Genomic DNA, 22,138 nt, shown 5'->3' on the forward strand with positions numbered 1-22,138 from the left:
TTTAGATACACCGGAAGAGAACTCCAAGCTTACAAAACGGAACTAGTTCAGCATAGGATGGTTCTTAATTACCTTACAGCAGTAACAGGCGGATATTGTGTTACATTGGCAACACAGTACGGCATAAAGTGTTGCACGTACATCACAAATAGTACCGAGGATCCGGTAGAGGTCATAGACCAAAAGATGGATGATATTCTGCAATTAAAATGGGAATTTCGTCGAAAACACAATCTCACCCTTGTTGCTGTAGGTAATGAGCTGACTGGTTGGGTGTCATGGTTGAACCCGCGAAATTGGTTCTCCGGTTTGGGAGAGTGGGCTCAAGGAGTCATAATGGATGTTGGAAAGTTTCTACTGTGTATCTTGGGTGTCGTTATATCGATTGGATTGATATTTAGATGCGGGCAGGCTTTGACGAAGTGTAAACAAAGTACGAAAGTGATGAGCTTGAGGAGTGAGGAAACTGTAATTAACCTGGATTTGATTTATGACCCAATGCTAGAAACCATGACGTAATGATGTAATGAGTATACGGTCCGTCTTTCACCCATTTCTATGTTTTCCTCCGAGGTACAAAGACCCACGTAGACGAAGGATTTGATGAGCCAAGGGGCCGACAACGGAAAGATGGAAAGAGGAAGAGCAGACGACCTGATATACAAGATTTTGATGGACAATGCCATGGGTACCCCAGTTTCCCTAGGAACTTTAAAATCACGCTAGCCCAACATTTTTTTGTAAATCCATGGACGTTGATTGCTCTACTCACGATTTATGAGCAAAAGCACAAAGAAGAAGACTCCAAGCAAATGACACCAATCAAGACCTCAATCGACGAATGTACATTTCCCTGACATAGAATATCATTGCATTTTCCATAAGTGTTCTTTATCTTCATCTCTACAACCCTCAGGTAATGACACACATAGTCGATAGGGAATACAGGCACAGATATCAGCAACCACATACCTCCCCCATTCATGTATCATCAACTAAAATGTGCATCCCCATTTTGTTGCATCCACAGCCGAAATGAGCTCGGTAGAGTTTGACAGCCCATCCACAGACCCTTAGTACGGGATAAGAAGGAATTCAAATGTATACTTCGCAATACCTCGAAGCTTGATTTACCACACGTACGGCACGATGATACATGACCCCCCCAAACATGGACTCATACACACATGCTTCTACTTTCTCACTAGGTCATACCCTCTTCACACCTTCTCCTCTCTCCTCCCCTACCCAACCATGGAAATCAATTAACCCCTGACTTACATTTTTCTCCTTAAATGTTTTGTGGCAGTTATTATTGACTGCCAAAGGGTGGACTGTCGAAGTCAGAAAAATGTCTTAATGCACACTGCCATATTTGCACCGCACACTGGTCCGTGCTGCGCATGCGTACGCTCTCCCGTGGAAGCGCATACCCGCAATAGCGTGCACTCGCACGCGCAGTATGCGCATTTACGGTAGAGTTTATGTGATCGTAGCGTGCGACTCATTCGTTACAAATATTCACAATTAATGTATTTCATAGATCATGTTCCCCTCAATAGTTTCTGTAAGTTTGGTTTAGATAGAATGTCCCTGAGCGGAGGAATCCCTCTTTGTATTGCACGAAGGGTCTAACAGGAGTCATACAGCAGTGTTTGATACCCATCGGAAGAGTATTTAATTAGCAATATTCCGGTGTTGGTTTGGAGCGTATTAATCGCTCGTGCGAATAGTTATGGACATAAGAAGTTTATGTCCATTTCTATGATTTGCACATACTCAGGTATGCGGCGGGAAACCCAGTTCCCCACCCACCTGAGCTGTTGGAAATCAGCACAGCCCACCTGTATGAATCAACCTATGACCTTTGGTTACAGTACAGGGCCGAATTCCTGTGTCCAATAAACTGTAGGATTGTAGGGACTAGGAGATTGCATTGTGTGTGGGGCATAAATAGGCAGACCGACCACATCCAGCTCTCACTCTCTCATCAACGGTTATCTGCTGATAATCGGGAGCTGGATATCGAGGCGCTGGCGATCATACCCTTTGTGCGTAAGTTCTCTCCGTAATCATTGTCTTTCTGTGAGCCAATTCCTCTCTCTCTCTCTGTGTCTATCTCTCTCTCTCTCTATTTTCTCTTTTCTCTCATATCTCCCCTAGACTAAACTTTATAGTATTGTATTGTATTGTGTTAGACCAGGATAGTATTGTAGTTTATCCCTTAGTTAGGTGTTTGGTTAGGAAGTCTTTGTTATATTGTAGTGTATCATTTGTACTGTGTTACTCTTTTACAAGTATACTAGATATAATACAGATAATAGGCTTTGGAACCCTAAATCAGTATTTGTGTATTTACTATAGTGTTAAGTGTTCATTTGAGCGTCGGTGACGCTCAAACAGCTTTGTAGGTAGTCAGGTTACACAAGGTTGCATTTACACCCTGTACTCACATTAAGGTATTCTGTGTGTTTCATTGGTATAAGGTTTAATATCAAGGTAAAGTGTTGTAAGCGTCTGCATCGCTGGTGACCTCCTCGTGGTCTCTAGCGTACACTACGTAACAGCGAATCTTTCCCCTAGACTTAACCAATAACGTGTCCTGTGATCACTGGGCCGCGAGCGAACGTGACGCTTGAGCGTCTCGCCTACGGCTGAGCGATCGCTACGCAGATAGCGTACCATTACGGTACTTCTTAAGTAAACAGCGTACAGTGTTCTTAGCTTCATAAGGGTTGGTTATACGACAAAGGAATTTAGCATTGTCAGTTCCGTGGCCGTGTTTTGGATTCGGACTAGTTTTGGCAAAACCTCCCTGAAAATTTTTTGTCGGATTCGGGTGTGTTTTGGATTCGGGTGTTTTTTACAAAAAAAACCTCAAAAACAGCTTAAATCATAGAATTTGGGGGTCATTTTGATCCTATAGTATTATTAACCTCAATAACCATAATTTACAGTCTATTCTGAACACCTCACAATATTATTTTTAGTCCTAAAATTTGCACCGAGGTCGCTGGATGACTAAGCTAAGCGACCCAAGTGGCCGACACAAACACCTGGCCCATCTAGGAGTGGCACTGCAGTGTCAGACAGGATGGCACTTCAAAACAATAGTCCCCAAATAGCACATGATGCAAAGAAAAAAAGAGGCGCAATGAGGTAGCTGTGTGACTAAGCTAAGCGACCCAAGTGGCCGACACAAACACCTGGTCCATCTAGGAGTGGTACTGCAGTGTCAGACAGGATGGCACTTCAAAAAATAGTCCCCAAACAGCACATGATGCAAAGAAAAATGAAAGAAAAAAGAGGTGCAAGATGGAATTGTCCTTGGACATGCACACTTTAACAAACCCACCATTTCAGCGACAGGGTCTGCCACACAACTGTGACTGAAATGACTGGTTGGTTTGGGCCCCCACCAAAAAAGAAGCAATCAATCTCTCCTTGCACAAACTGGCTCTACAGAGGCAAGATGTCCACCTCCTCCTCATCGTCCGATTCCTCACCCCTTTCACTGTGTACATCCCCCTCCTCATAGATTATTAATTCGTCCCCACTGGAATCCACCATCTCAGGTCCCTGTGTACTTTCTGGAGGCAATTGCTGGTGAATGTCTCCACGGAGGAATTGATTATAATTTATTTTGATGAACATCATCTTCTCCACATTTTCTGGAAGTAACCTCGTACGCCGATTGCTGACAAGGTGAGCGGCTGCACTAAACACTCTTTCGGAGTACACACTGGAGGGGGGGGGGGGGCAACTTAGGTAAAATAAAGCCAGTTTGTGCAAGGGCCTCCAAATTGCCTCTTTTTCCTGCCAGTATACGTACGGACTGTCTGACGTGCCTATTTGGATGCGGTCACTCATATAATCCTCCACCATTCTTTCAATGGTGACAGAATCATATGCAGTGACAGTAGACGATATAAAGAGAGATACAACGTAGGTTTTAAATCTAGGATAGAGCACGGTGGCCAAAATGTAGTGCTCTGATTTCAACAGATTGACCACCAGTGAATCCTGGTAAGCGAATTAAGGGCTCCATCCACAAGTCCCACATGCCTAGCGGAATCGATCTGTTTTAGCTCCTCCTTCAATCTCTCCAGCTTCTTCTGCAAAAGCCTGATGAGGGGAATGACCTGACTCAGGCTGGCAGTGTCTGAATTGACTTCACGTGTGGCAAGTTCAAAGGGTTGCAGAACCTTGCACAACGTTGAAATCATTCTCCACTGTGCTTGAGTCAGGTGCATTCCCCCTCCTTTGCCTATATCGTAGGTAGCTGCAAAGGCTTGAATGACCTTTTGCTGCTCCTCCATCCCCTGAAGCTTATAGAGGGTTGAATTCCACCTCGTTACAACCTCTTGCTTCAGATGATGGCAGGGCAGGTTCAGTAGTGATTGCTGGTGCTCCAGTCTTCGGCACGTGGCGGCTGAATGCCAAAAGTGTCCCGCAATTCTTCGGGCCACCGACAGCATCTCTTGCACGCCCCTGTCGGTTTTTTAAATAATTCTGCACCACCAAATTTAATGTATGTGCAAAACATGGGACGTGCTGGAATTTGCCTAGATGTAATGCACGCACAATATTGGTGGCGTTGTCCGATGTCACAAATCCCCAGGAGAGTCCAATTGGGGTAAGCCATTCTGCGATGATGTTCCTCAGTTTCCGTAAGAGGTTGTCAGCTGTGTGCCCCTTATGGAAAGCGGTGATACAAAGCGTAGCCTGCCTAGGAACGAGTTGGCGTTTGCGAGATGCTGCTACTGGTGCCGCCGCTGCTGTTCTTGCTGCGGGAGGCAATACAGCTACCCAGTGGGCTGTCACAGTCATATAGCCTGAGTCTGCCCTGGTCCACATGTCCGTGGTTAAGTGGACATTGGGTACAACTGCATTTTTTAGGACACTGGTGACTCTTTTTCTGACATCTGTGTACATTTTCGGTATCGCCTGCCTAGAGAAATGGCACCTAGATGGTATTTGGTACCGGGGACACAGTACCTCAATCAATTCTCTAGTTCCCTGTGAATTAACGGTGGATACCGGAAACACGTTTCTCACCACCCAGGCTGCCAAGGCCTGAGTTATCCGCTTTGCAGCAGGATGACTGCTGTGATATTTCATCTTCCTCGCAAAGGACTGTTGGACAGTCAATTGCTTACTGGAAGAAGTACAAGTGGTCTTCCGACTTCCCCTCTGGGATGACGATCGACTCCCAGCAGCAACAACAGCAGCGCCAGCAGCAGTAGGCGTTACACTCAAGGATGCATCGGAGGAATCCCAGGCAGGAGAGGACTCGTCAGACTTGACAGTGACATGGCCTGCAGGACTATTGGCTTTCCTGTCTAAGGAGGAAATTGACACAGAGGGAGTTGGTGGTGTGGTTTGCAGGAGCTTGGTTACAAGAGGAAGGGATTTAGTTGGCAGTGGACTGCTTCCGCTGTCACCCAAAGTTTTTGAACTTGTCAATGACTTCTGATGAATGCGCTCCAGGTGACGTGTAAGGGAGGATGTTCCTAGGTGGTTAACGTCCTTACCCCTTCTTATTACAGCTTGACAAAGGCAACACACGGCTTGACACCAGTTGTCCGCATTTCTGTTTAAATAATTCCACATCGAAGAGGTGATTTTTTTTGTATTTTGACCAGGCATGTCAATGGCCATATTCGTCCCACGGACAACAGGTGCCTGACTTAAACAAACCACCTCACCATCAGAATCCTCCTTGTCAATTTCCTCCCCAGCGCCAGCAACACCCATATCCTCATCCTGGTGTACTTCAACAGTGACATCTTCAATTTGACTATCAGGAACTGGACTGCGGGTGCTCCTTCCAGCACTTGCAGGGGGCGTGCAAATAGTGGAAGGCGCCACCTCTTCCCGTCCAATGTTGGGAAGGTCAGGAATCGCAACCGACACAGTTGGACTCTCCTTGGGGATTTGTGATTTAGAAGAACGCACAGTTCTTTGCTGTGCTTTTGCCATCTTAACTCTTTTAAGTTTTCTAGCAGGAGGACGAGTGCTTCCATCCTCATGTGAAGCTGAACCACTAGCCATGAACATAGGCCAGGCCCTCAGCCGTTCCTTGCCACTCCGTGTCGTAAATGGCACATTGGCAAGTTTACGCTTCTCCTCACACGATTTTGATTTAGATTTTTGGGTCATTTTACTGAGCTTTATTTTTTTGGATTTTACATGCTCTCTACTATGACATTGGGCATCGGCCTTGGCAGACGACGTTGATGGCATTTCATGATCTCGGCCATGACTAGTGGCAGCAGCTTCAGCACGAGGTGGAAGTGGATCTTGATCTTTCCCTATTTTACCCTCCACATTTTTGTTCTCCATTTTTTAATGTGTGGAATTAAATGGCAGTAATATATCAATAGCAATGGCCTACTACTATATATACTGCGCACAACTGAAATGCACCACAGGTATGGATGGGATAGTATACTTGACGACACAGAGGTAGGTAGAGCAGTGGCCTACTGTACCGTACTGCTATATATTATATATTGGTGGTCAGAAAAATTATGCACTGTCCTCCTACTATATATATATATATATATATATATATATACTGTGCAAAACTTAAATGCACCACAGGTATGGATGGGATAGTATACTTGACGACACAGAGGTAGAGCAGTGGACTACTGTACCATACTGCTATATATATATATATACTGGTGGTCAGCAAAATTCTGCACTGTCCTCCTACTATATACTACAATGCAGCACAGATATGGAGCGTTTTTCAGGCAGAGAATGTATACTGGTGGTCACTGGTCAGCAAAACTCTGCACTGTCCTCCTACTATATAATACTGCTGGTCCCCAGTCCCCACAATAAAGCAATTAGCACACTGAGCACAGATATTTGCAGCACACTGAGCACAGATATGGAGCGTTTTTCAGGCAGTGAACGTAGATATTTGCAGCACACTGAGCACAGATATTTGCAGCACACTGAACACAGAAACTGAGAGGACGCCAGCCACGTCCTCTCACGATCATCTCCAATGCACGAGTGAAAAATGGCGGCGACGCCCGGCTCCTTATATAGAATATGAATCTCGCGAGAATCCGAACGCAAGATGATGACGTTCGGGCGCGCTCGGGTTAACCGACGGTAGGATCCGAGTCTGCTCGGACCCGTGCAAAAAAGGGTGAAGTTCGGGGGGTTTCCATAAATTTATGATTCTGGTTCCATAAATTTATTACTTGAACCTTAGGGCTGGTGCGGAGTCACATTTCTGTTGTGGAGACGGAGTATTGTACAAGAAACTAACAGGAGATCCAAAGGATGACTACGTTGAGGAATTAAGGACACTCCTACTGCAGGGTCTAAGAACAGGGACCATTACCAAAGAGGAATACCAATTTCTAATGAGATCAGAACCCACTACCCCCATCTTTTATTTCCTACCCAAAATACACAAAAGCTTGGAGAACCCGCCCGGAAGACCCATTGTGGCGGGGATAGACTCACTTACATCAAATCTCTCGGAATATGCTGATCTTTTTTTAAAACCATATGTAAAGGATCTTCCATCGTACCTTAAGGACACGACGTCAGTTTTAAATCTTTTAAATTACATTGAATGGAAGGACTCATACATGTGGGTTACAATAGATGTCCAATCCTTATACACATGTATCGAACATGACAAGGGAGTAAAGGCCTGTAAGGAAAATCTGGATAATGATGCCTCTTTAACAGACAACCATAAAAAATGTATTTGTGATATTATGTATTTTATCCTTCATCATAATTATTTTAAGTTCTTGGATCAGTTTTACCTATAACAGTGTGGTACCGCTATGGGCAAAATTTTTGCGCCCAGCTTCGCAAATCTTTTTATGGGCAGCTGTGAAAGAGATTTTATTTATAACCATCAAGTTTTTACCAGTAATATCATCTTTTATCGGAGATACATTGATGATATTTTAAATTATCTGGGATGGCGATATGGAATGTTTTAACCAATTTTTTAAGCATATTAACACCAATACGATGAACCTGGCCTTTACCTTCAACATGAATAAAGAACAAATTGAATTTCTGGACCTGGTTCTTACAGGAGAGAATGGGAAAGTCACGACAAAAAACTTCATCAAACAAGTAGATACCAACAGTTCTCTCCATTACAAGAGTAACCATCTTAAAAGTTGGAAGAACAATATTCCCTTCTCACAATTTAGCAGAATTAAAAGGAATTGTAGTAAACCAGAAGACTGCCAGATCCAACTAGAAACATACAGAGATAGATTCGAACAGAAGGAATATCCAGACACCATCCTGAAAGAAGCCATCACCAGAACCAACCAAACAGATAGAACAAAGATGCTCGAGTATAAAACAAAGGAAAAACCAAAAGACTCTACAGCATTTATCATAACTTTCAACCGGCACGAACGATCCATTAGAGACTCCTTCAGGAACCACTGGAGAATTTTATTGATGGATCCAATCTTGAAAGAAATCCTCCCTCCCCATCCTGAAATCGTATTCAGAAAATCACGAAACTTGAAGGACTTGATAGCCCCAAGTATGCTGAAGGCACACCAAGGAAAGGACCACACATGGCCAAAATGTGTGGGATCCTATAAGTGTGGGCAGTGCAATGTTTGTAGATATCTACACCCCAACAGAAAAACATTCACTGATATGGAAAAGAAAAAGGAGTACAGAATCAAAGAACATATGAACTGTAACACCCAATCAGTGGTATACCTTTTGGAATGCAACTGTGGTAAACAGTATGTAGGGAAGACAAAGAGACCTCTGAAATTAAGGATACAAGAACATGTGAGAAACATCAAGAATAAAGTAGAGAGCCATGCCGTGTCTAAACATTTCATCCATACACACAACTCTAATCCGGAAGCCCTGACATTCAAAGCCATAGAATTGGTGAAACTAGGAGACAGAGGAGGGGATCTCGCTAATAAGTTGTCACGTAGCGAAATGTTTTGGATATTTCAACTACAGACACTTCAGCCAAAAGGATTTAATGACAACTACGAGATCACCCCCTTCCTTTAAAAACACGGTACTTTTACTTCATAATAGTCGCCGTCCGGCAATCCCTTATACAACCCCTCCCCCCCCCACCCCCCCACCCCCCTCCCCTCCCTATCCACACACACCCCCACCTCCCTCCCGTACACTTCGGAAATGTTTCACGATAGTAAAATAGTTTTAAATTTGCGGTCGGAGCATGAATCTGGAAGGCGAAGAAGTATTACAGTCATACCACGCTGGAAATGCCCAAATACGCCCGATCTTGGAAGCCAAGCAGCGATGGGCCTGATCAGTACCAGAAAGGGGGACCACCTGGGAAGATCAGGTACTGTATTAAATAGGAATAAGTGCCTATGAAAGAGGTATGCTCCTTATTTATCCGTATATATATATACAGGTTGAGTATCCCATATCCAAATATCCGAAATACGGAATATTCCGAAATACGGACTTTTTTGAGTGAGAGTGAGATAGTGAAACTTTTGTTTTCTGATGGCTCAATGTACACAAACTTTGTTTAATACACAATGTTATTAAAAATATTGTATTACATGACCTTCAGGCTGTGTGTATAAGGTGTATATGAAACATAAATTAATTGTGTGAATGTACACACACTTTGTTTAATGCACAAAGTTATAAAAAATATTGGCTAAAATTACCTTCAGGCTGTGTGTATAAGGTGTATATGTAACATAAATGCATTCTGTGCTTAGATTTAGGTCCCATCGCCATGATATCTCATTATGGTATGCAATTATTCCAAAATACGGAAAAATCCCATATCCAAAATACCTCTGGTCCCAAGCATTTTGGATAAGGGATACTCAACCTGTATATATATATATATATAAATATATATAGTTACACTGAGCACGATCTTTAGTTCCTATTATATCACACAAGTACTAAATTTACACATCCATACCTCTGTAACCACAGTCACGATGTAATACACACTAGAGATGAGCGCCTGACATTTTTCGGGTTTTGTGTTTTGGTTTTGGGTTCGGTTCCGCGGCCGTGTTTTGGGTTCGAACGCGTTTTGGCAAAACCTCACCGAATTTTTTTTGTCGGATTCGGGTGTGTTTTGGATTCGGGTGTTTTTTTCAAAAAACACTAAAAAACAGCTTAAATCATAGAATTTGGGGGTCATTTTGATCCCAAAGTATTATTAACCTCAAAAACCATAATTTACACTCATTTTCAGTCTATTCTGAATACCTCACACCTCACAATATTATTTTTAGTCCTAAAATTTGCACCGAGGTCGCTGTGTGAGTAAGATAAGCGACCCTAGTGGCCGACACAAACACCGGGCCCATCTAGGAGTGGCACTGCAGTGTCACGCAGGATGTCCCTTCCAAAAAACCCTCCCCAAACAGCACATGACGCAAAGAAAAAAAGAGGCGCAATGAGGTAGCTGTGTGAGTAAGATTAGCGACCCTAGTGGCCGACACAAACACCGGGCCCATCTAGGAGTGGCACTGCAGTGTCACGCAGGATGTCCCTTCCAAAAAACCCTCCCCAAACAGCACATGACGCAAAGAAAAAAAGAGGCGCAATGAGGTAGCTGTGTGAGTAAGATTAGCGACCCTAGTGGCCGACACAAACACCGGGCCCATCTAGGAGTGGCACTGCAGTGTCACGCAGGATGTCCCTTCCAAAAAACCCTCCCCAAACAGCACATGACGCAAAGAAAAAAAGAGGCGCAATGAGGTAGCTGTGTGAGTAAGATTAGCGACCCTAGTGGCCGACACAAACACCGGGCCCATCTAGGAGTGGCACTGCAGTGTCACGCAGGATGTCCCTTCCAAAAAACCCTCCCCAAACAGCACATGACGCAAAGAAAAAAAGAGGCGCAATGAGGTAGCTGACTGTGTGAGTAAGATTAGCGACCCTAGTGGCCGACACAAACACCGGGCCCATCTAGGAGTGGCACTGCAGTGTCACGCAGGATGTCCCTTCCAAAAAACCCTCCCCAATCAGCACATGATGCAAAGAAAAAGAAAAGAAAAAAGAGGTGCAAGATGGAATTGTCCTTGGGCCCTCCCACCCACCCTTATGTTGTATAAACAAAACAGGACATGCACACTTTAACCAACCCATCATTTCAGTGACAGGGTCTGCCACACGACTGTGACTGATATGACGGGTTGGTTTGGACCCCCCCCAAAAAAGAAGCAATTAATCTCTCCTTGCACAAACTGGCTCTACAGAGGCAAGATGTCCACCTCATCTTCACCCTCCGATATATCACCGTGTACATCCCCCTCCTCACAGATTATCAATTCGTCCCCACTGGAATCCACCATCTCAGCTCCCTGTGTACTTTGTGGAGGCAATTGCTGCTGGTCAATGTCTCCGCGGAGGAATTGATTATAATTCATTTTAATGAACATCATCTTCTCCACATTTTCTGGATGTAACCTCGTACGCCGATTGCTGACAAGGTGAGCGGCGGCACTAAACACTCTTTCGGAGTACACACTTGTGGGAGGGCAACTTAGGTAGAATAAAGCCAGTTTGTGCAAGGGCCTCCAAATTGCCTCTTTTTCCTGCCAGTATAAGTACGGACTGTGTGACGTGCCTACTTGGATGCGGTCACTCATATAATCCTCCACCATTCTATCAATGTTGAGAGAATCATATGCAGTGACAGTAGACGACATGTCCGTAATCGTTGTCAGGTCCTTCAGTCCGGACCAGATGTCAGCATCAGCAGTCGCTCCAGACTGCCCTGCATCACCGCCAGCGGGTGGGCTCGGAATTCTGAGCCTTTTCCTCGCACCCCCAGTTGCGGGAGAATGTGAAGGAGGAGATGTTGACAGGTCGCGTTCCGCTTGACTTGACAATTTTGTCACCAGCAGGTCTTTCAACCCCAGCAGACCTGTGTCTGCCGGAAAGAGAGATCCAAGGTAGGCTTTAAATCTAGGATCGAGCACGGTGGCCAAAATGTAGTGCTCTGATTTCAACAGATTGACCACCCGTGAATCCTTGTTAAGCGAATTAAGGGCTGCATCCACAAGTCCCACATGCCTAGCGGAATCGCTCCCTTTTAGCTCCTTCTTCAATGCCTCCAGCTTCTTCTGCAAAAGCCTGATGAGGGGAATGACCTGACTCAGGCTGGCAGTGTCTGAACTGACTTCACGTGTGGCAAGTTCAAAGGGCATCAGAACCTTGCACAACGTTGAAATCATTCTCCACTGCACTTGAGACAGGTGCATTCCACCTACTATATCGTGCTCAATTGTATAGGCTTGAATGGCCTTTTGCTGCTCCTCCAACCTCTGAAGCATATAGAGGGTTGAATTCCACCTCGTTACCACTTCTTGCTTCAGATGATGGCAGGGCAGGTTCAGTAGTTTTTGGTGGTGCTCCAGTCTTCTGTACGTGGTGCCTGTACGCCGAAAGTGTCCCGCAATTTTTCTGGCCACCGACAGCATCTCTTGCACGCCCCTGTCGTTTTTTAAAAAATTCTGCACCACCAAATTCAAGGTATGTGCAAAACATGGGACGTGCTGGAATTTGCCCATATTTAATGCACACACAATATTGCTGGCGTTGTCCGATGCCACAAATCCACAGGAGAGTCCAATTGGGGTAAGCCATTCCGCGATGATCTTCCTCAGTTGCCGTAAGAGGTTTTCAGCTGTGTGCGTATTCTGGAAAGCGGTGATACAAAGCGTAGCCTGCCTAGGAAAGAGTTGGCGTTTGCGAGATGCTGCTACTGGTGCCGCCGCTGCTGTTCTTGCGGCGGGAGTCCATACATCTACCCAGTGGGCTGTCACAGTCATATAGTCCTGACCCTGCCCTGCTCCACTTGTCCACATGTCCGTGGTTAAGTGGACATTGGGTACAACTGCATTTTTTAGGACACTGGTGAGTCTTTTTCTGACGTCCGTGTACATTCTCGGTATCGCCTGCCTAGAGAAGTGGAACCTAGATGGTATTTGGTAACGGGGGCACACTGCCTCAATAAATTGTCTAGTTCCCTGTGAACTAACGGCGGATACCGGACGCACGTCTAACACCAACATAGTTGTCAAGGACTCAGTTATCCGCTTTGCAGTAGGATGACTGCTGTGATATTTCATCTTCCTCGCAAAGGACTGTTGAACAGTCAATTGCTTACTGGAAGTAGTACAAGTGGGCTTACGACTTCCCCTCTGGGATGACCATCGACTCCCAGCGGCAACAACAGCAGCGCCAGCAGCAGTAGGCGTTACACGCAAGGATGCATCGGAGGAATCCCAGGCAGGAGAGGACTCGTCAGAATTGCCAGTGACATGGCCTGCAGGACTATTGGCATTCCTGGGGAAGGAGGAAATTGACACTGAGGGAGTTGGTGGGGTGGTTTGCGTGAGCTTGGTTACAAGAGGAAGGGATTTACTGGTCAGTGGACTGCTTCCGCTGTCACCCAAAGTTTTTGAACTTGTCACTGACTTATTATGAATGCGCTGCAGGTGACGTATAAGGGAGGATGTTCCGAGGTGGTTAACGTCCTTACCCCTACTTATTACAGCTTGACAAAGGGAACACACGGCTTGACACCTGTTGTCCGCATTTCTGGTGAAATACCTCCACACCGAAGAGCTGATTTTTTTGGTATTTTCACCTGGCATGTCAACGGCCATATTCCTCCCACGGACAACAGGTGTCTCCCCGGGTGCCTGACTTAAACAAACCACCTCACCATCAGAATCCTCCTGGTCAATTTCCTCCCCAGCGCCAGCAACACCCATATCCTCCTCATCCTGGTGTACTTCAACACTGACATCTTCAATCTGACTATCAGGAACTGGACTGCGGGTGCTCCTTCCAGCACTTGCAGGGGGCGTGCAAATGGTGGAAGGCGCATGCTCTTCACGTCCAGTGTTGGGAAGGTCAGGCATCGCAACCGACACAATTGGACTCTCCTTGTGGATTTGGGATTTCGAAGAATGCACAGTTCTTTGCTGTGCTGCTTTTGCCAGCTTGAGTCTTTTCATTTTTCTAGCGAGAGGCTGAGTGCTTCCATCCTCATGTGAAGCTGAACCACTAGCCATGAACATAGGCCAGGGCCTCAGCCGTTCCTTGCCACTCCGTGTGGTAAATGGCATATTGGCAAGTTTACGCTTCTCCTCCGACAATTTTATTTTAGGTTTTGGAGTCCTTTTTTTACTGATATTTGGTGTTTTGGATTTGACATGCTCTGTACTATGACATTGGGCATCGGCCTTGGCAGACGACGTTGCTGGCATTTCATCGTCTCGGCCATGACTAGTGGCAGCAGCTTCAGCACGAGGTGGAAGTGGATCTTGATCTTTCCCTAATTTTGGAACCTCAACATTTTTGTTCTCCATATTTTAATAGGCACAACTAAAAGGCACCTCAGGTAAACAATGGAGATGGATGGATTGGATACTAGTATACAATTATGGACGGGCTGCCGAGTGCCGACACAGAGGTAGCCACAGCCGTGAACTACCGCACTGTACTGTGTCTGCTGCTAATATATAGACTGGTTGATAAAGAGATAGTATACTCGTAACTAGTATGTATGTATAAAGAAAGAAAAAAAAACCACGGTTAGGTGGTATATACAATTATGGACGGGCTGCCGAGTGCCGACACAGAGGTAGCCACAGCCGTGAACTACCGCACTGTACTGTGTCTGCTGCTAATATATAGACTGGTTGATAAAGAGATAGTATACTCGTAACTAGTATGTATGTATAAAGAAAGAAAAAAAAACCAACGGTTAGGTGGTATATACAATTATGGACGGGCTGCCGAGTGCCGACACAGAGGTAGCCACAGCCGTGAACTACCGCACTGTACTGTGTCTGCTGCTAATATATAGACTGGTTGATAAAGAGATAGTATACTCGTAACTAGTATGTATGTATAAAGAAAGAAAAAAAAACCACGGTTAGGTGGTATATACAATTATGGACGGGCTGCCGAGTGCCGACACAGAGGTAGCCACAGCCGTGAACTACCGCACTGTACTGTGTCTGCTGCTAATATATAGACTGGTTGATAAAGAGATAGTATACTCGTAACTAGTATGTATGTATAAAGAAAGAAAAAAAAACCACGGTTAGGTGGTATATACAATTATGGACGGGCTGCCGAGTGCCGACACAGAGGTAGCCACAGCCGTGAACTACCGCACTGTACTGTGTCTGCTGCTAATATATAGACTGGTTGATAAAGAGATAGTATACTCGTAACTAGTATGTATGTATAAAGAAAGAAAAAAAAACCACGGTTAGGTGGTATATACAATTATGGACGGGCTGCCGAGTGCCGACACAGAGGTAGCCACAGCCGTGAACTACCGCACTGTACTGTGTCTGCTGCTAATATATAGACTGGTTGATAAAGAGATAGTATACTCGTAACTAGTATGTATGTATAAAGAAAGAAAAAAAAACCACGGTTAGGTGGTATATACAATTATGGACGGGCTGCCGAGTGCCGACACAGAGGTAGCCACAGCCGTGAACTACCGCACTGTACTGTGTCTGCTGCTAATATATAGACTGGTTGATAAAGAGATAGTATACTCGTAACTAGTATGTATGTATAAAGAAAGAAAAAAAAACCACGGTTAGGTGGTATATACAATTATGGACGGGCTGCCGAGTGCCGACACAGAGGTAGCCACAGCCGTGAACTACCGCACTGTACTGTGTCTGCTGCTAATATATAGACTGGTTGATAAAGAGATAGTATACTCGTAACTAGTATGTATGTATAAAGAAAGAAAAAAAAAACCACGGTTAGGTGGTATATACAATTATGGACGGGCTGCCGAGTGCCGACACAGAGGTAGCCACAGCCGTGAACTACCGCACTGTACTGTGTCTGCTGCTAATATATAGACTGGTTGATAAAGAGATAGTATACTCGTAACTAGTATGTATGTATAAAGAAAGAAAAAAAAACCACGGTTAGGTGGTATATACAATTATGGACGGGCTGCCGAGTGCCGACACAGAGGTAGCCACAGCCGTGAACTACCGCACTGTACTGTGTCTGCTGCTAATATATAGACTGGTTGATAAAGAGATAGTATACTCGTAACTAGTATGTATGTATAAAGAAAGAAAAAAAAACCACGGTTAGGTGGTATATACAATTATGGACGGGCTGCCGAGTGCCGACACAGAGGTAGCCACAGCCGTGAACTACCGCACTGTACTGTGTCTGCTGCTAATATATAGACTGGTTGATAAAGAGATAGTATACTCGTAACTAGTATGTATGTATAAAGAAAGAAAAAAAAACCACGGTTAGGTGGTATATACAATTATGGACGGGCTGCCGAGTGCCGACACAGAGGTAGCCACAGCCGTGAACTACCGCACTGTACTGTGTCTGCTGCTAATATATAGACTGGTTGATAAAGAGATAGTATACTCGTAACTAGTATGTATGTATAAAGAAAGAAAAAAAAACCACGGTTAGGTGGTATATACAATTATGGACGGGCTGCCGAGTGCCGACACAGAGGTAGCCACAGCCGTGAACTACCGCACTGTACTGTGTCTGCTGCTAATATATAGACTGGTTGATAAAGAGATAGTATACTCGTAACTAGTATGTATGTATAAAGAAAGAAAAAAAAACCACGGTTAGGTGGTATATACAATTATGGACGGGCTGCCGAGTGCCGACACAGAGGTAGCCACAGCCGTGAACTACCGCACTGTACTGTGTCTGCTGCTAATATATAGACTGGTTGATAAAGAGATAGTATACTCGTAACTAGTATGTATGTATAAAGAAAGAAAAAAAAACCACGGTTAGGTGGTATATACAATTATGGACGGGCTGCCGAGTGCCGACACAGAGGTAGCCACAGCCGTGAACTACCGCACTGTACTGTGTCTGCTGCTAATATAGACTGGTTGATAAAGAGATAGTATACTACTAATATTATATATACTGGTGGTCAGGTCACTGGTCACTAGTCACACTGGCAGTGGCACTCCTGCAGCAAAAGTGTGCACTGTTTAATTTTAATATAATATTATGTACTCCTGGCTCCTGCTATAACCTATAACTGGCACTGCAGTAGTGCTCCCCAGTCTCCCCCACAATTATAAGCTGTGTGAGCTGAGCAGTCAGACAGATATATAATATATATAGATGATGCAGCACACTGGCCTGAGCCTGAGCAGTGCACACAGATATGGTATGTGACTGACTGAGTCACTGTGTGTATCGCTTTTTTCAGGCAGAGAACGGATATATTAAATAAACTGCACTGTGTGTCTGGTGGTCACTCACTATATAATATATTATGTACTCCTGGCTCCTGCTATAACCTATAACTGGCACTGCAGTAGTGCTCCCCAGTCTCCCCCACAATTATAAGCTGTGTGAGCTGAGCAGTCAGACAGATATATATAATATTATATATAGATAATAGATGATGCAGCACACTGGCCTGAGCCTGAGCAGTGCACACAGATATGGTATGTGACTGAGTCACTGTGTGCTGTGTATCGCTTTTTTCAGGCAGAGAACGGATTATAAATAAAACTGGTGGTCACTGGTCACTATCAGCAAAACTCTGCACTGTACTGAGTACTCCTAATGCTCCCCAAAATTAGTAAATCAAGTGTCTCTCTAATCTATTCTAAACGGAGAGGACGCCAGCCACGTCCTCTCCCTATCAATCTCAATGCACGTGTGAAAATGGCGGCGACGCGCGGCTCCTTATATAGAATCCGAGTCTCGCGATAGAATCCGAGCCTCGCGAGAATCCGACAGCGTCATGATGACGTTCGGGCGCGCTCGGGTTAACCGAGCAAGGCGGGAAGATCCGAGTCGCTCGGACCCGTGAAAAAAAACATGAAGTTCTGGCGGGTTCGGATTCAGAGAAACCGAACCCGCTCATCTCTAATACACACCTTATAGTTTAATGTCATAATAGTTTACTGTTCTAACATTAAGTAATCTGCTTCATTAATAACACTGTTTCTAATTAAGTTTTTTGTACTACTAGAAAACTACTAGAGATCTCTTAATAAGAATAATGTGATTCTGATATTCTCATTTATTACTTCCATGTACTGAACAGTTGCCATGACGACCGGGATTACTGGAGTGTCATTTTTATACAATGAACTACTGAGAAATGGCCGCCACATACTGGAATTCTATGGACATAATCCTGCAGAAAATGGCCGCCGCCATATGGAGATACTGAATATCACAGCCTCTTTCTATGACCTAAAAGCCCCCGAATCCTGCACAAGCATACAGCCCATGTGATCGCGCTGGATTGCAGCGGACGCATGCGCAGAAGAAACCGGATGTGGGGCGGAAGTGACGTTCCGCGTCCGCCGCAACCGGTAGTATGGCGGAAATGCCACTTTTTATGACTTTAAAGACTATTTCCTACACATTGAGCCCTCGTTTTGAACTGTAATTACTATGTACAACTCCCGACTAAGCTGTAATCCACTGCCATGTATACTGATATATATGTATAAGAATAAGTGTTAACAAATTATGTCACATGATTCCTAATGATGTCACTACCCTCCCACTGAGGGCTAGGGCTATAAATAGCTGCCAAGGTTCATTTTGTCCCTACCCTGTGAAGAAGTCTCATCAGACGAAACGAGTTGGGTGACCTGTACTTACCTCACTCTAAGATAAGGATCTTTTATACTCTTTTATTTGGTGCTTTTAGTTCAGTTGTGTTTTAAATTGTCCCATTTTCTATGTATCTCTTTTATGTTTGAATTTCTATGTGAATAAATAGTTTTTAACTTTTTAAACTTACTGCTAGTTTTTACCTTACTGACACCAAGGTCGCTACGAACCCTCATCCCCATATATATATATATATATATATATATATATATATATATACACACACACACACACACATATACACATACATACATACATACATACATACATAGAATAGTGGGAGTACGGCGCCACAGGCAGTGATCGCAAATACTCGCTATAGCGCGTATTTTACGCGCTATAAGCAGTAAGGGACCCGGTTTTCAAAAATCAGCGGGTCCCACAGGACGCGCTGTGACGAGCGCTGCACACCGCGATCAGTAAATCCTCCTGCTGCCTCCCCGTCCCCTTCCAATTGATGCTACGCTGCCGTGAGCCGCCCCCCTTCCCGGGTCACTGATAGACAGGGAAGGCGGAGCATAGTCGCTGCCGCCTCCCCGTCCCCTTCCAATGGATGCTGCGCTGCCGTGAGCCCGGGTGGAACATGGTTGGTGCCGCCTCCACGTCCCCTTCCAATTGGTGCTGCGCTGCCGTGAGCCCCCCCCCGGTCACTGATAGACAGGGAGGGTGCCGCATGGTTGGTGCCGCCTCCCCGTCCCAGACGGCACGACACAGCAGAGAGTGCGGCGGCTATAACGGAGCAGTGATTACCTGGCGGTGGGGGGGGAGACGGCTTTGTCAGGCACAGTGTCTATGGAGCGCGGGCCTGGGGGCGGGCGGCAGGAGATGCGGAGTGGAGAGAGCTCTGTTCCCGGCTATTCTCAGCACCCAGCAACCCGGTAACAGGGATGGGCAGCTTGTGTTATTGTCTGTATATATACGTTTGTGTCGATGTTTGTTTATAATAAGTGTGTGTGTGTGTGTGTGTGTGTGTGTGTGTGTGTTTTTAAACTAAAGCCAGAGGTGTCTAACTTAAAATCTGGTTGCCAAGAAGTGGGTTCCCATCAGCTATATTTGGCAATTCATGTATGCAGTACCCTCTATTTGCACCTCCTTGGCATATCTGCACAATGGTATAATGCCACTTGGGCTAGCGGGGTAGTACCACACTCATGCTCTGCCTGGCGTAATGTGTATAACGTGCTCTGCCTGGCGCAATGTGTATAATAACGTGCTCTGCCTGGCGTAATGTGTATAACGTGCTCTGCCTGGCGCAATGTGTATAATAACGTGCTCTGCCTGGCGCAATGTGTATAACGTGCTCTGCCTGGCGCAATGTGTATAATAACGTGCTCTGCCTGGCGCAATGAGTATAGTAACGTGCTCTGCCTGGCGCAATGTGTATAGTAACGTGCTCTGCCTGGCGCAATGTGTATAGTAACGTGCTCTGCCTGGCGCAATGTGTATAGTAACGTGCTCTGCCTGGCGCAATGTGTATAGTAACGTGCTCTGCCTGGCGCAATGTGTATAGTAACGTGCTCTGCCTGGCGCAATGTGTATAGTAACGTGCTCTAACAGGCGCAATGTGTATAATAACGTGCTCTAACTGGCCCAAAGTGTATAACGTGCTGTACCTGGTGCAAAGTGTATAACGTGCTGTACCTGGTGCAAAGTGTATAACGTGCTGTACCTGGCGCAAAGTGTATAACGTGCTATACCTGGCGCAGTGTGCATAGGAGGTTCTACCTGGTGCAATGTGTATAAGCGGCACCACTGTGTGGTGTAATGTGAATTGGCACTATTATGTGGTCACACCCTGTCCCCATGAAGCCACGCCCCTAAAATTTTGCAGCGCGCCTTTGGCGCGCGCCGCCTGTGCTTTGCAGGCTAGGAGGTGGAACACTAATTCACTTTCTGCCTAAGGGCACCAAAATGTTTGGTTACAGCTCTGGTGCAGGGTGTCCTGCATGCTACACAGCCCAGCAGCACTGTCACCCCATCCCCCCACCTTGCAACACTTTTGTAGTGTCCAAACAAGATTAAGATTAATACGAACCTTTATTCCGATGGGACCCAGAAAAAGACCGGTAGGACCCCAATTTCTAAAAGTGAGGGGTCTATGGGACCCACTTTTTTGGGGGCTCAGCGCGATCACTGACAGGTATATGTGGGTAGATTATAGATTAGGGTTGTAAAATACTATGGTAGAGACACTCCTTTAAGGATATAAGGTGTCAGCTGGCCCCTAAGAAGTTAGGCAGGGATAAGCTGCCTTGCAATTTAAAAGTGAGAATAGGAATAGGGGCATTAGCGACCGACAGTGTCTATTAAAGTTAAATGAGTATGCAGAATTTAGCAGGATACATATTTATAAAAAAACCGAGGTATATTTATTTATACACAAATACTAAAACAGGATGGGCTAAAAATTATAGACATAAATTATTGTGAAGGCTACGCATTAGTAAAAACTAGGGTAACACACAATAAAAAACATGATAAAATAAATATATATATATATATATATATATATATATACACACATAAATAATTCCTGCACTCTCACAGAAACTAGAGCCATCAGCTAGGGTGCCAATCAGAGTCCCACACACCAGGTTGTGGGGCCCATAGTACAATACAGGTTTTTTCCACACTAGTGAAAAAATGATAGCACTCTCCAGACTTCAAAATCAATTAATCAAAAATAGAAAATTTTAATGTAAAGGTAATCTCACAGTTCCAAAGTGGTTTTCAAAAACGATCTCCAACGTTTTGGTCCTCAGCGGGACCTTTGTCAAGAATGTACAGTCTCGTCAGCAGTGTCAGCATCACAACAAGCGTCAATATGGCAGGAGACTGGAGACCACTGGTACATTGATATGAAGCACTAATTAAGTCTAAAGGATACACTAATGCTTGTACTCATATTCTTATATATATTTTTGCTTTATTTGTAGGTGTGCCGCATCCACATTACAAAAACGTCCTAGAAATATGCCTATGACTGCAAGGCTCCATAAAGATGGCCGCCGCGGTGATTGACAGCCCACTCCATCCTGTAGCTGAACGAGAACTGCAGAGTCCCGCCGCAACAGGAAGTGTGGCATAGCCTGTATTATGAACTGGCCGGAAGCGGGGAAGCGTGGTGACTTCACTCAGACGCGAGTACCAGAAGTGTGGCAGAATACGCATGCGCACTATGATTACACAGACGCAGGAAGTGGGGCGGAAATGACATTGGACGCGCCCCGGACAGTTTTCATTAATAACAGACGTTTAAACACTCGTTTTTGCACTATACTAAGTTTACTGGAATTGTCATTACATTCCCTACTCCTAACATATGTCTATATTTAAGTTTGCTGGAATACAGGTTGAGTATCCCATATCCAAATATTCCGAAATACGGAATATTCTGAAATACGGACTTTTTTGAGTGAGAGTGAGATAGTGAAACATTTGTTTTCTGATG

General features: G+C 44.9%; 1 long non-coding RNA gene and 1 pseudogene across 3 annotated transcripts in view; one reads left to right on the top strand and one right to left on the bottom strand.

The window, feature by feature from the left end:
* The window catches only part of LOC134899958 (uncharacterized), a 173,412-nt gene that overhangs the window by 33,378 nt on the left and 117,896 nt on the right, over positions 1-22,138 (bottom strand). The gene's annotated exons all lie outside the window — the stretch shown is intronic.
* LOC134935547 (5S ribosomal RNA) lies at positions 9,246-9,364 on the top strand (annotated as a pseudogene).

Source organism: Pseudophryne corroboree, chromosome 1, assembly GCF_028390025.1.
Source record: "Pseudophryne corroboree isolate aPseCor3 chromosome 1, aPseCor3.hap2, whole genome shotgun sequence".
Classification (NCBI taxonomy): domain Eukaryota; kingdom Metazoa; phylum Chordata; class Amphibia; order Anura; family Myobatrachidae; genus Pseudophryne; species Pseudophryne corroboree.